Consider the following 14329-nt stretch of genomic DNA (forward strand, 5'->3'; position numbering starts at 1 on the left):
ATCAGCTTCGGCTCTCCTATGTCTTGTCTGCGATATCACTTATGTGGAAGCAGACGTTAAACACCAAGAACGAACGAACGAAAGATTGGACGTAAAATACAACTAACTAACAACAACACGAAAAATTATCATTCATCTTTTGGATTTACACCATGGCTGATCTTTGTATTCATTGCTCCACCGTTGTTCGACCCCGTCAACATGCCGTGACATGTGACATTTGTGATCGTTGGCAGCATCAGACATGCAATACAGGTGAGTTGGCTTGAAATATTATTGATCTATTTTTTTAATTTTATTTATTGATAGTAAATCGAATATATTTATTTAGTAAATCGAATATATTTATTTATTTATTTAATTTATTGATAGTAAATCCAATATATTTATTTATTTATTAATTTATTGATAGTAAATCTATTTTTTTAGGCATTTCCAACAAGGATTATCTAGCTGCGAGGAAAATGAAGATAGAACTACATTTTGCTTGCGCAGATTGTGTTACAAGAGAAGTTGCTGATATACCACCGACAATAGACGTCGACGAAGCAGAAGAGCACCACTTTTCCGAACCCACTGCCACTACCACTGCGTCAATGGTTCCTGATTTTTCTCTGGATGTTTCTGACGTGCTATCCACTGCCACTACCACTGCGCCAATGGTTCCTGATTTGTCTGACGTGCTATCCACTACCACTGCGCCAATGGTTCCTGATTTTTCTCTGGATGTTCCTGACGTGCTACCCACTACTGACGAAGCAAAAAGGGGACAGTATGAAGCAGGTACCGCTATGTTTTGTCCTGATGACAAGGAGGACGTCCGAATACTATGAAGAGGTGGGTTAATAACATTTACATATTGTAATCTTTTGTTATTGTTGGTACTAAGACATATAAAGGAACGATATCAACATGCAGTAGAATGTGGCATGTTGGACTTCGAACTAGGTTGCTGGTCAGCTATCAGAAAAGTGTTCCCCGGGATGAAGTTAAAGGGCTGTGTTTTTCATTGGATACAATGCGTTTGGAGGAAGGATCAGGGTGTTGGTTTGGCGGGTACCTACTACGAAAGGAAGACCATCTATAATTTATTTAATTTATTGATAGTAAATCCAATATATTTATTTATTTAATTTATTGATAGTAAATCCAATATATTTATTTATTTAATTTATTGATAGTAAATCTATTTATTTATTTAATTTATTGATAGTAAATCTATTTTTTTAGGCATTTCCAACAAGGATTATCTAGCTGCGAGGAAAATGAAGATAGAGGAAGATAGTGGTATACCACCGAAAATATCAGCATTTTCATGATGGGTTTCCGAACAAATAATGATTGTGAAGGTGAGTTAATTTAATTACTTACATTATACTTACATTCAATATTATTTACATTCAATAGTATTTACATTCAATAGTATTTACATTCAATATTATTTACATTCAATATTATTTACATTCAATAGTAATTAGTAGTTTAATTGAATATTCTTATTACATGTTGACATTCTTTAATATGAGATTAAAGTATTTCAGGATGGCACAGGCGTCTTAATTCAAGATGTATGGGAGCGGGTCTCAGTTTTTATATTTTAGTACCAATTTTGAAGGAAGAAGGAGAATTAATAGATATGCAGTGGACAATGGTTGAGGAAGGGGTGAATTTTAGAAATTGTAGGAAAAAAAATTGTAAAATAAACACTAAAATATTTGAAGCCTGGGGGAAATACAATGATAGATCAATCACAACGAGTAGTTTTTTAAAACTAGCGGGTAACTTGTATGGCTATAAATAGTTTACTAAAATTTATGTACAAATTTATTGAAATAGTTTAACAAATAATTTAAAGAATTTAATTTAACAAATACAATAAATACATAAAATAATTTAACAAATACATTTATTCATGAAATAATTTAATGAAATTTAACAAATACATTTATTTATAAAAGCCGTAAAAAGATAATTTAATGAAATCAAAGTAATTGATTTATGTATGATTTATGTATGAAATGATATAATATAATTTAATGAAATCAAAGTAATTGATTTATGTATGATTTATGTATGAAATGATTTATGTATGGAATGATACAGATAGTATTACTAAAAGTGCCATGACATGTTGTTATTGTTATTGTTAAGTTCAAAAATTTCAGACATAGATAACCAAGACTATTTCTTGATACGTATGTTCTACGTCACAGCTTTTTTGTTTCTGAAGAATTTTTTCTGTCATGCGGGTCTCTTTTAAATAGTACAAGCCGCTCTGTGGTACTCTCTGATTATAAACTTGTTTTGGAGCCTTGGTAGTAGACAACTTGGTATGTACATTATAATTGTTTTATTATAAAGATTTAAATGTATTTATAATAAGATGTCATATAGTTAATGCTAAGAAATATTGTTTTGCCTGTCATTTACAAGTGATTGTGCTCGGTGCTGTTATGTCTTTAGTGCACTGATTGGGATCTTTGTATTAATTATTTCTTGCATATTTTGTATGAAAGGTTTTTGCTATTTCTATGTGCTACTATTAGGTGATAATCTAAGAATAATATGGTGTCTTTGTTTCTTCAAATTTGAATTACTTAGTGTATATTTTAATATAAAACTAAGTACCATTCATTTACATTGCGTCTGCAAGTTGGTAATTTGGAAGAGTCCATTTTAGTACATATATGTACTATATAGACCACCCTTACAGAATCTTTACTGTCAACTTAGGTCAAAGGTGATGAAAATTAATGTAGTGTTCCCAGAACTGATAAGGATGTATAGAAAACATAAATTTAAGATAGGGTGTGTGTGTACTTATTCCGGTACTAGTTAAGTGGCCTAATAATAAACAATATATTTTGTTATAATTTATTAGCAATATATTTTATTTTATTTTCAGTTAATCGTCTCCAATATACTCCGTCTATATCTAAAATTACGTCTCCTAGATAGGTGTACCTTCCAGTATTGATGTCAATAAACTGTATTTTCCTCTAAATGTATTGTCACTGTTTTGGGGGGAAAGAAGATTATTGGTGTGTGTAGGGAAGCGTTGGGACGCATTGAGCAAACGCCTACAGTTATAAATGTATAAATAAAATATTAAAAATACGTAAAACCTGTTTATTGATTTGTGGGATGAAACGACCCGATATGTGGGGTGAAACAGCACGGGGTCCATTTGGGATGAAACAGCCCGGGGTGAACCGGTCATGGGATGAAACGACCTGCTCCCATCAGAAATAGATATATGTCAGTCAGCTAAAGGTATTCTATATCAATATGTTATTTCTTATTTTGATATTCAATATTATTTGAGAAAACATATACATTATAACCATCAAAGATAAGGCGTATGACTTAAAGAATTGAATCAAGTGTCAAGTATAGCGATATAATGAATCTATACTCGGAGTTTCATCACTCAAGCATCAACCGTAAGCAGAGGTTGTTTATCATCGAACTAGATCAAGGCATTCACCTAATGAACGACTACACCTAGTTTGAACATTCTACCTCAATTAGAAGGAGAGTTACTGTTTTCCAAAGGCTCGCCTGTCAAATTGCTTATCGCCCTGCTTACCCTGAGCAGAAAATGCTCATTATCAAACATAGTCATGGTATTGTTCATTCTCCACACAAGTCTCGCTACTGCAAGGGAAGACAACTCTGTTTGGGAGATTGGTATTGATGGTCTCAGACTAGCAATTATTTGACCATTGACTTCAATGTTAAATGCCTGTAACATCACAGGCTGTAGCTTTTTGCTCAACATTCCGTTGGTTCCAATCTTTATAGGCACAATAGTGACAACATTTGGCAATCTCCTCATCATAATTTTGTAGGGGGTTGACCATTTAGATTTTTTGCTACGCGGATTTGAAGTTGACTGGGGTGAAAATCTCACTTCCGACACAATGATTGCTCTGCAGAAAGATACTTTACACACCCTTTCCCTCCGCTGTAATATCATCAGTATTACCCAAAACTGCTATGAAATTGCAAATTTGATCCCTTTTCTCCAATTCTAGACGAAAAAGTCAACCAAAAAATGCAGGAAGAGGGCAGAAAAAAATTAAGGGAAAAATTGTCTCTTTATAACTCGCATTACATTCGTACCATCATGAAATAAGTCTTAGTCCTGATGTGATAAAACTATTCACCAAGTGTCCTCACTCTCACCAATTTAGAACTTAAAAGTAGCCAGGTCTCTAACTCAATATCATCCGAAGTCTTACACAAATACGAATTATTTGTCAGTTCAAACCAACATTGATGTTGTGATCTTACCAGGAAAAGGTAGGCTTCTGATATCCAATATTTAAGACCAAATAAACATTTTACCATTGGTCCACGAATTGTTTACCATAGTGTGTTTCAGCTTCATTTGTAACAAGTGACCAGAAAGAACGGGGCTAGACCACTGATCTCTATTTATAGAGATCAGTGGGCTAGACATATTCAACAACTCGTGTCAAACGGTGACGCCACATCTTATCTGGAGAGCATGCGCAATAGACTGGAATAACCAGGCGCTAGAAATTGACGTAATCGTTGCACATAACTGATTTGAAATTAAGAGTCCAAACGGAAACAACTGAATGTAAATCAGTTTATATACATTCATATTACATTATTATATGCATTGCAACCCAATTTGGTCAATTTCTAGGTCACAAATATTAGGGATTTAGCTCCTTTAAGTTATCGTATCCCAAAGTATCAACCAATCAAATTGTTTATCTTTGCTTACCCTCAGCAGAAAATACTCATCTTCGCTCCATCAAGGCATTGACCTAATAAACACCTACACCAAGTTTGAGAGATAGAGAGAGAGAGAGAAATGAGGTTTAACGTCCACTCGACACAGACTAGGTCATTTCGGGACTAACATATGGTTCAATTTTATTTCCACAATTCGCTTGTGCGTAGGGGTCTTTAGCAGTGGGAGGGACCTGGAGAAAACCCACGAGGCTGGACAGGCGACCCTACTCCTTGTCACGTACAACTGGGGAATCGAAACCACGCCAGTTGACTCACTGACAGACTTTATGATACAGCATGCAGGTGCTAACCATTCAGCCATCCAACCCCCCACACCAAGTTTGAACATTCTAGTTCAATTAGAAGGAGAGTTATTGTGTCCCAAAAAGTGTGATGGACGGACAGACAGGCAGACAAACTCATTTTAATAGTCCCCTGCTTTCTTCGACATGGGCCCGACAAGGACAGCTGTCTAGTCGTTCAGATGGTACGAAAAACCGAGGTCCCATGTATCCATTGGCGTACACGAAAAAGATCCCTTGGCAGTTGGAATTCGATATAAGAGTAGGCCATAGTGCCATTGCCCGGGCAAAATTTCCCTCACAGTACACTGTTTTCGGCATATGCTCGTCTTCATTAGCCCAGTTCGGAGCAGAACAGTAGAACGTTAAACCTCTTTTTATTTCATTTCCAACAATGTATGGTGACTTAAATATTTGTAAATAGGCCTTCATTCCAACAATATGGTACATTCCAAAATTTAATTCCATGTTAAATATTTTTAAATATATGTAAACATAAAATACAGACTACATATAGAGAAAGAAGCATTTAATTAACAGGTAACAATCAGGTAAAATTTCAATATATTCACTTTTATTACAGATTATGTTATAGTGACAATATTCAATCAGGAAATATTAGATTGGTAGCCTTCCTGCCTTCCTGTCCCTACTCTTTGAGAGAAATATTAGGGTGTGTCTATAATGAGAAATTATAGCTATACCACCCGACACCAACCTAAAGAAACATTGGATGAACGTATTTATGATGACCCAGTGTTGAACCCAAAGTAGCATAACTTTCACATACTAGAAGTAGTAGGCCATCACTACCAGGCCTGTGTTACTCCCCAGTCCGAGCTATCCCTCAGGACAGCCTTAGTGTAGACACCAACCATGAACAGACAGACAGACAAACAAACGTCACAAATATTAGTATAAATTCTAATGTGACAATTGCACTATTTAGTTGACTTTATCATATTTATTTATTTCAAAAAATCACTAGAAAATATCCAAACAAAATATTTGTACGCTAGTTTGCATTAGTTGGCACCACCACACACGGGCCTATAAGATCTATTTGAGAATATTTACATAACTTTATTTATTAACCCTTTAGAACACCTGGAGCTCCTTCTCTCTCTAGGCCTTAAACTGTCAGTCATGTGACCTATTTAAGAAGGAGGCATTGGGTGGCCGAATAGTTTAACGCATGCGCTTTAGATCATAAGGTCTGTCATTGAGTCAACTGGTGTGGTTTCAATTCCCCGGTTGTACGTGACAAGGAGTAGGGTCGCTTGTCCATCCTCGTGGGTTTTCTTCAGGTCCTCTCAATATCATCAATGATATTTACATGAACCAGGTGCCAAAGGGTTAAATTAAATTAAGGCAATCATAATAATTAATAAAAACAGGCACATAGATAGAGGTATATATATATATATATATATCATTTCCAGGGCCGGATAAAGAGGGGTGCTAACCTGGACTGCATCCAGAGGGCCCCATTATTAAAGGAGTCCCAATTTTCTGTATATCAAGCATACAATTTATGATTTTATTTATTAAGTTGTACGGTATTTGTGCCAAATAAATCTATCTACCATACTGACATACACATTGTATATTACCCCACCCACTCCTTTTCACAGTTGATGCTAGGGCCATGGTGATATTTTCAGTCTGGGGCCCTATATAAGCTTAATCTGACCCCGATTATTGCTTAGTTATACATAAAGCAGAATATAATCATGAATAACAAGCAACTGTACTACAATATATACTGGTTATATAACAAGCTAGTGATTACAATATATCTATATACTACCGATAGTTATACTGTACTAAAATATATACCCGGTTATATAAAAAGCTAGTGACTTCTGTACTACAATACATTGTTTTATAAGACTATATAGTGACTACATGTAAATATAATAGATACATAAAGACTGAAATATTTCCATTTATTCGGATGTCCAGAACGAACTAAAAAAAGCTGCATATTTTTGAATAAAAACCAATGTATGTCAAAAGGTTGGCGGACACCCGACTCTCGGACACATTGGTTGTATATAGCGGACATATGCAATAGATTCCTGAATATATCTGCAGTTTTTCTGACATCCAAAAGAAACTAAGATTTCGAGAGAATGTTGAAAAAATAAATATTTTCTGCTTGTCGAACTTTGCTATTTTTAGCAGCGTTTCTCCATATTTTGGTTTGCCTTTTCAATGGTGATTAAAATCCAAAATATCTAGATATAAATATATAATTTCAAAAATATTTTGTCAGTTGTAAGACATAGTTGTTGTATTTAGGTAACATATTTAATCAATGGTTTACTTAATATAATCCAAATTATATAATAGAATTTAAATATCTTATAGTTTATTTTGGATGTCAGTAGACCCTTTAATTCTAACCACCATTTCAGTTACACTACCCCTATTACACAATAGGTGTTATATATATATCTTCATGGTATACATAATTTCCAATGATCGTTACCTTTATTATGACGTAATAATCAAGTAGCATTTAGTTACTCAGCACAAACAAAATAATCACAACATTTCTATGGAAAACAATTATGATTATTACGAAGACCTATAGCGCTTTATCAACCCTCATGCACAAAATAAATGAGATCAAAAACACAAAAATAACAATTAAGAACTAAAAAATGGAGTTAAAAGAAACATTAATTTAAAGAGCTGGGCAAAAAAAAAGTAAGTTTTTAAAAGACATTAAAAATATGAACTGTTTCCACATTGTATCTTTCTACAGTAATCAAGTATTATACTTGATAACACAATAGAATTATTGTACGGTATTGAGAGCTATTTTTCTACAGTAATCAAGTATTATACTTGATAAATACAATAGAATCATTGTAGAAATAAAACACTAATTGTCTTCCTTAGTATTATTGTGATTATTTTTATTACGACTTCCTAATATGGTTAAAATGTAGTGTAAGGAGCTGTAAACCTATCATATCATAATATGCAATGAAATGGGGTTTAACATCCTACTTTTCTGTACCGACTGGGATAACAAAGACGAGCATACACCATGTAGTGTGCTATGAGAGAAATTTTGCCCGTACAGTGGCGCCAAGGCCTACTTTTATATCGGATTGCAACTGTCAAGGGTTCTTGTACGTACACACCAACGTATACACAGAACTTAGTTTTTTCGTCCCATCCTAATGACTAGAAGCCATCCTTGCTAGGTCCTGTGTCCTACACCCCTGACAAGGGGAAGCAATGCTGGAAAACCCCTGAAACCTTTCTTGGATCAAACCCCTGAACCTCCTGTTAAGTGAGCCAACGTCTTACTCACTGAACCCTCGCGACTCGGACCTCAAAATACAATCAGGCTTCAACCAATAATATAAACATAAGTCACCCTACACTAGGTCTTTGGAATGAGACTTGCTAAACATAAGTCACCTTACACTAGGTCTCTGAAATGAGACTTGCATTCAGAGCTAATCATCAGTCACCCTACACTAGGCCTCTGGTATGAGACTTGCATATAGAATTTAAACTTACATCTAAAGTAGACCTACTGTTAACATCTATAATAATTACTGAACAATTTAACCATCTACCCTCACGACATTTTAATGAACAATTTAAACATCTACCCTCATGACTGATTTTATTTATTAATATACTTATTCTCACCTCTTACGTATTAAAAGAAGAATTTTTCAACGTTTTAACAAGTACGATCATACTATGGACCAGGTACTGACCATGTTGTAGGATGAAATTCAAAAAACTAATTCACCAAACTGATGCAGATTTATTCAAAAAAGAAGCATGAATTATTGGAGCCTTAAGAACGACAAGATGAGTAGAGGTTAACGACTAGTTCCTCGTCTAAAATTCATGAAATAATAAAAGACTAAAAGGACATACATATAAAATTACTGGTATACAAAATGTATCTCATGTTGACTGATGATGGAAATAAAATTACTGGTATACAAAATGTATCTCATGTTGACTGATGATGGAAATAAAATTACTGGTATACAAAATGTATCTCATGTTGACTGATGATGGAAATAAAATGACAATAAAATATTATGCAGTGTAATAAATTGCAATAAAACAAAATGGAATTCATTCATTCATAATAATCAGAGCGGCCATCTTGGAATACCAAAACTTAAACAATCGAATGATATAGATTTAGTAATGTATTTTCTAAAAACTTAAACAATTGAATGATATAAAGTATAATGATTTATTTATTAAAACAGGTGGAAGACCACATTAATATAAATAATCATTAATATAAATAATCATTAATATAAACAATCATTAATATAAATAATCATTAATATAAATAATCATTAATATAAACAATCATTATATAAAAACATATACTGAAAACAAACAACATTATATATCATGAATAACTTGCTAAATTGAAACTCTGGGAACAGATGATTAAGGAACCCAATTTTACAAGAAGAACAAATTACAAAATATGTGAAATACTAAAACAATTAAATTAATTTCTTCCTCCCATAATAGTTATAAAAGATGGAGAATTTACATAAAAAAATAACTGAATTCAATTCAGACCAAAACAAGTACTATATGTGTCAGGGTCAGGTCTAAATATTAAGGCCAATTGCAGATTTCCATAAGGTCATGAGATGTAAATAAGGTTAGGGCATGTGATTGTTGACGAGATTGTAGGTTAGGGTTACACTAGCCTTGTTTACATCCTGTGTCCTTTGACCAAATCTGCAGTTGGCCTTAATATTTAGACCTAACCATGAGCCAGGAACCAAGCATGAAGTTAATGCAGCCATCTTGAAATATTGACATAATATCAAAAATTGAAGTCCACAAATCCAAATGCAATTGTCCCAGCTTGCCAAGATTTAACTGCTTGGAGCTTTTTGGAAGAGCCACAGCACAAGAAGTAGAAGAAGATTTCCTGGCAACCCCAGTTTAAAATATAATAAAAATGTTTATGGTAGCTGGATTGGTTAATATGAAGAGTCAAAAGACCACGGAGCAAAAACAAACTGGAACGTACGCCCTCTTTAAATTGCTAAGTTCAATAATGATTAGATTTAACACATGGATTTTCCCATAACCATATTCTGTGAGCATGTTAACGGTAATTTTAAACCTCGTTCTAATAAATTAACGAGCTCCATGCATCCATGACAACAGGCAGCAAAAGGACTAATTAAAACGAAAAGAATAGCACAGAAAAATCCGATCGGAAAGCCGAAGATAATTAGGATAATAAACCATATTATACTCCATAACCAACCACAGTTAGCCATTTTTATACGTCTGTCTGTTCACACTGAAAATATAAAAAAATAAAATTCTCATTACTTTTAAGAGAGAGAGAGAAACAAACTAGGTCATTTTTGGGACTAACATATGGTTCAATTTTTATTTCAGTATTTCTCTTTCATGTAGGGGTCTTTAGCAGTGGGAGGAAACCAGAGGACCTGGAGAAAACCCACAAGGTTGGACAGGCGACCCTACTCCTTGTCACGTACAACCGGGTAATTGAAACCACGGCAGTTGACTCAATGACAGACCTTACGATACAGCGCATGTGCGAAACATTCGACCGTCCAATCCCCCGATTATTTTTAAGGAAATATTAAAAAATTAAGTTAAAAAATTACTACTAAGGTAATTACAATCTACATGGATAGCCATTTCAATTCTCATCTGTATAGGAGAGATGGTGACTAGGTGACTCAATAACCAGTAGGTCTTGTTTGATCCAGCTGTTAGTCTAGAATGTTTCTTAGGATTTCAATTCTCATCTGTAAGAGAGTTAAGGTGGCTCAGTGGGGATGTGGCTCAGGGAGTCAGGCGCTTGCTGACTAAACAAGAGGTGGCTCAGTGCATCAGGTGTTAGCAGAGAAAATATCTCAGGATTTTCCAGCTTATTTGACTAGTCAGTAGTGAAAGATGGAATGTCTAGTCATTTGGATAGGATAAAAACAGGTTAAAAGATCTCTCTATAATATAGTAGCGTAGGATAGAGGGACTGGTATGGAAAAGTTTCTAGTTATTCGGATAGGTTGAAAATAGGTTAAAATTCACACTTTATGGCAGATTGTCGTTATTAGACTGGTTGGATGCAAATAAAGTCGAACATTAACCCATGTGTTATTTTATTTTATTTTTAAGACATCTTGGTTACAACCATCTTCACAACATCAAATCATTTATAACACAGCCTATACCAAGACTATATCATCTTCAGTACCCTCCTAGTTCTTCACCACTCACTCACCCCTACGCATTTTACTCAATATTCTCATATAACATGTTCACGTAAACCACAGTGTCAAATAAAACGTCCTAACTGTAACTGGGCTAATGAACAGGGCTGGTTTTTGGCACATCTGACCAATTTCCTCAAATTGGGCCCCGCACTAGAAAGGGACCCCGCAGCTCACCGACCAGAAAACATTCATACACCATCAATTACTAAACAATCAAATATTTCATAATAACTTAACATTGTGAAGATATTTATCAACTTCCTTCATTATTATAACAATTCAACTTCTATAAAGATTTATAACGCTAACGGTAATGAGGTTATTGCTATAACCAAGAAAACCATAAAGACATCTAATAATTATTGCTATGAGAATATCAATTTATTCTATACACTAATCAATATTCTCCTCACTCAGTGACCACCAAATGTTTCCTAGTCTGGTGTTTAATAAAATATCCTATGAATATTGCTGAAATAGCACAATATATGTGCAATATTATACCACAGGCTATATATATATATATATATATACTTTATAACTGATTATACAGCCGGCGGGTGGAGAGAGAGAGATGGGGTTAACGTCCAATTGACACAAACTATGGCATTTTGGGACTAACACGGTTAATTTTTATTTCAGTAATGGGTCTTTACCAGTGGGGGGGGGGGAACCAGAGGACCCAGAGAAAACCCACTCCTCGACTCATATGAGCAGGGGATTGTGGGTAGGTGGCCAAACAGAATGGTATAACGCAGTGGTTCCCAACCTACTGGTAGTTGTGACCCCATTCTAGAAATCAGTATTTGATTGCGATCCCTTGAGGAACGAAGTCACATTTAATCTTCCACACTTGGACAGAGAGGAAATCTTCTAAAACTAGTTTAATTTTGCAGATCAAAACATTGTAATGAGAGAAACACGATAGAGTGGGAATCCCCTAACCCTAGTTTCACTTTCCAGATCAAAACATTGTAATGAGAGACTGAAGAAACAAATAGTGGGCATGAAACCAGAGGACACAGAGAAAACTCACGAGGTTGGACAGCGGACCCTAAAGACATTGACCACAAAACGTATTTAAATCTACTTATATCGCAGCTATCCGATGGCATTGAGAGTTGATGGTCTTGATGAGTTCCTCTAATTAATAGTTTAGATAACATTTCAGGCCTAAAGAAAGACCTGCAATAGACAGATTTACCTCTTGTATAACGTATGTTTACAAGTAGGTGAATTATTGAAATAAACTTGCACAAGTGTTAGTCCCCAAATGACCTAATTTGTGTCTAAAGCTAAACACTATTTTTTGTTTGTATATATTCTACCATATTCCGGATCAAACCGGCGTATTTTCTCCGTTATATATGAGGTGAATATAACATGTGAAACTGTCTATAAGTGACGATAAACGCCCGTATATTCAATAATCACCAGTAAATATATACAATGTTGCAGATTTGATCACATACCGTGGAATAACTCACTGTAAGAAGATTATACATACATCGGGCGATATTCCATTGACCTAGATTTTATTATACACGCATATAAAACCAGCAGTACAAAGACACGTCTTTATAAATGGTACATACCTGTCGATTTCAAGTCCAGTTCTAAACAAACCTCCACAACCGATATTCTTTAATCTGATCGAGACAAACAAATTCTGGGATAGTCTGCTGTACAGTCATACAAACAATACACTCATACAGTGAATGGCCGGAACGTTTGAACTATGACCTTATCATGTGACCAGCCTTTCGCTGTACAGAAGTGGCAAACATTTTCATAATAGATAAAAAGCGCGGGAAATTACTGTAGCCTAACTGGCGTTATAATATAGTATGGTTATTTATATCAGCTATTATGACATTAATAAAGACTGTATTATCTGCGTAGCTGTCTATAGGTTGAAAGTTTATTGTTATAAATTTAATACCCAACAATAATATGTTATAAACTGCGTAGCTGTCTAGTCTATAGGCTGAAAGTGTTATAAATTTAATACCCGACAATAATATGTTATAAACTGAAATAGGTTTAACGACCGACGTATATCTGCTCAACCGGGCTAATTGAACCGGGCCAATTGAAGACAGACAGATAGATAGATAGATAGATAGATAGATTTTATTACATAAAAAAAACCTTTTCGGACAGCATGTAAATTACACATTACAGTCAGCATACATTAAGAAAAATGGATAAAAAATACATAAATTGAATATACGCAACAAATTTGGCCCAGGCATCGGCATTTCCGCCTATGATTCTTTATTTAATCGAATTCTGATAGTCAGTGGTTCTTTTATGTGCACGTCAATGACTACGATTCGAATGACTAAAGAACTTTCCTTGCAACCCCCACCTTCATTAGCCCAGTCGGAGCAGTGCAGTGGGACGTAAAACCCCATTTCATTCCCCGCCACTGTCAGGCGCGGTGGGTCTGGGGCCAGATTGGAATTTTCTCGTACAACAGGGTATCGAACCCGGTAACCAGAGGTTAAGGATCCAGCGTTTTTAAGATCGAGTAGACTTTAACGGGCAGTGCAGATCAACCAGATCAAAGTTTCTGTTTCACAGATAAACGTACATGGTAGTCGTAAGTAATCGAGTAGAAGACGGGGGTGGGGGGGGGCAGGCGGGATGTTTTCCTAAATAAAAATAAAGGTAGGACCTATCTAATGAATAAATCGATGCCATTTGGTGGATTCTGACCTATATCTTTGGGGTAACAAAATATCATGTTTGCTATCTTGAAAAAAAGTCACTGGACAGTGATAATTTAATGAACTATAGAAAGTCGACCTATTCTTTGTCATCAATTGAAAGACAACCATTATATATGAAAGAGGACGAACCTGACTGGTTGGACAAGACAAAACTCTTCATATGTGGTATAAATAACACAACATGTGATATATTGATATCAAAACAAAACATAAAATCACCCCATTTCTTGTAGACAAAGTCATT

At 34.8% G+C, this 14329-nt stretch overlaps 1 long non-coding RNA gene across 1 annotated transcript; it reads right to left on the reverse strand.

Annotated features, from left to right (window-relative positions):
* Window positions 1-5517: 5517 nt before the first annotated feature.
* On the reverse strand, window positions 5518-13131 carry LOC126820870 (uncharacterized). The gene is made up of 2 exons (XR_007680180.2): window positions 12946-13131; window positions 5518-10404 (listed from the first exon to the last, which is right to left on the reverse strand). It is a non-coding gene; the product is annotated as an uncharacterized LOC126820870 (long non-coding RNA).
* Between the last annotated feature and the right edge of the window lie 1198 nt (window positions 13132-14329).

This window comes from Patella vulgata, chromosome 5 (assembly GCF_932274485.2).
Source record: "Patella vulgata chromosome 5, xgPatVulg1.2, whole genome shotgun sequence".
In the NCBI taxonomy this organism is placed as follows: Eukaryota; Metazoa; Mollusca; class Gastropoda; family Patellidae; genus Patella; species Patella vulgata.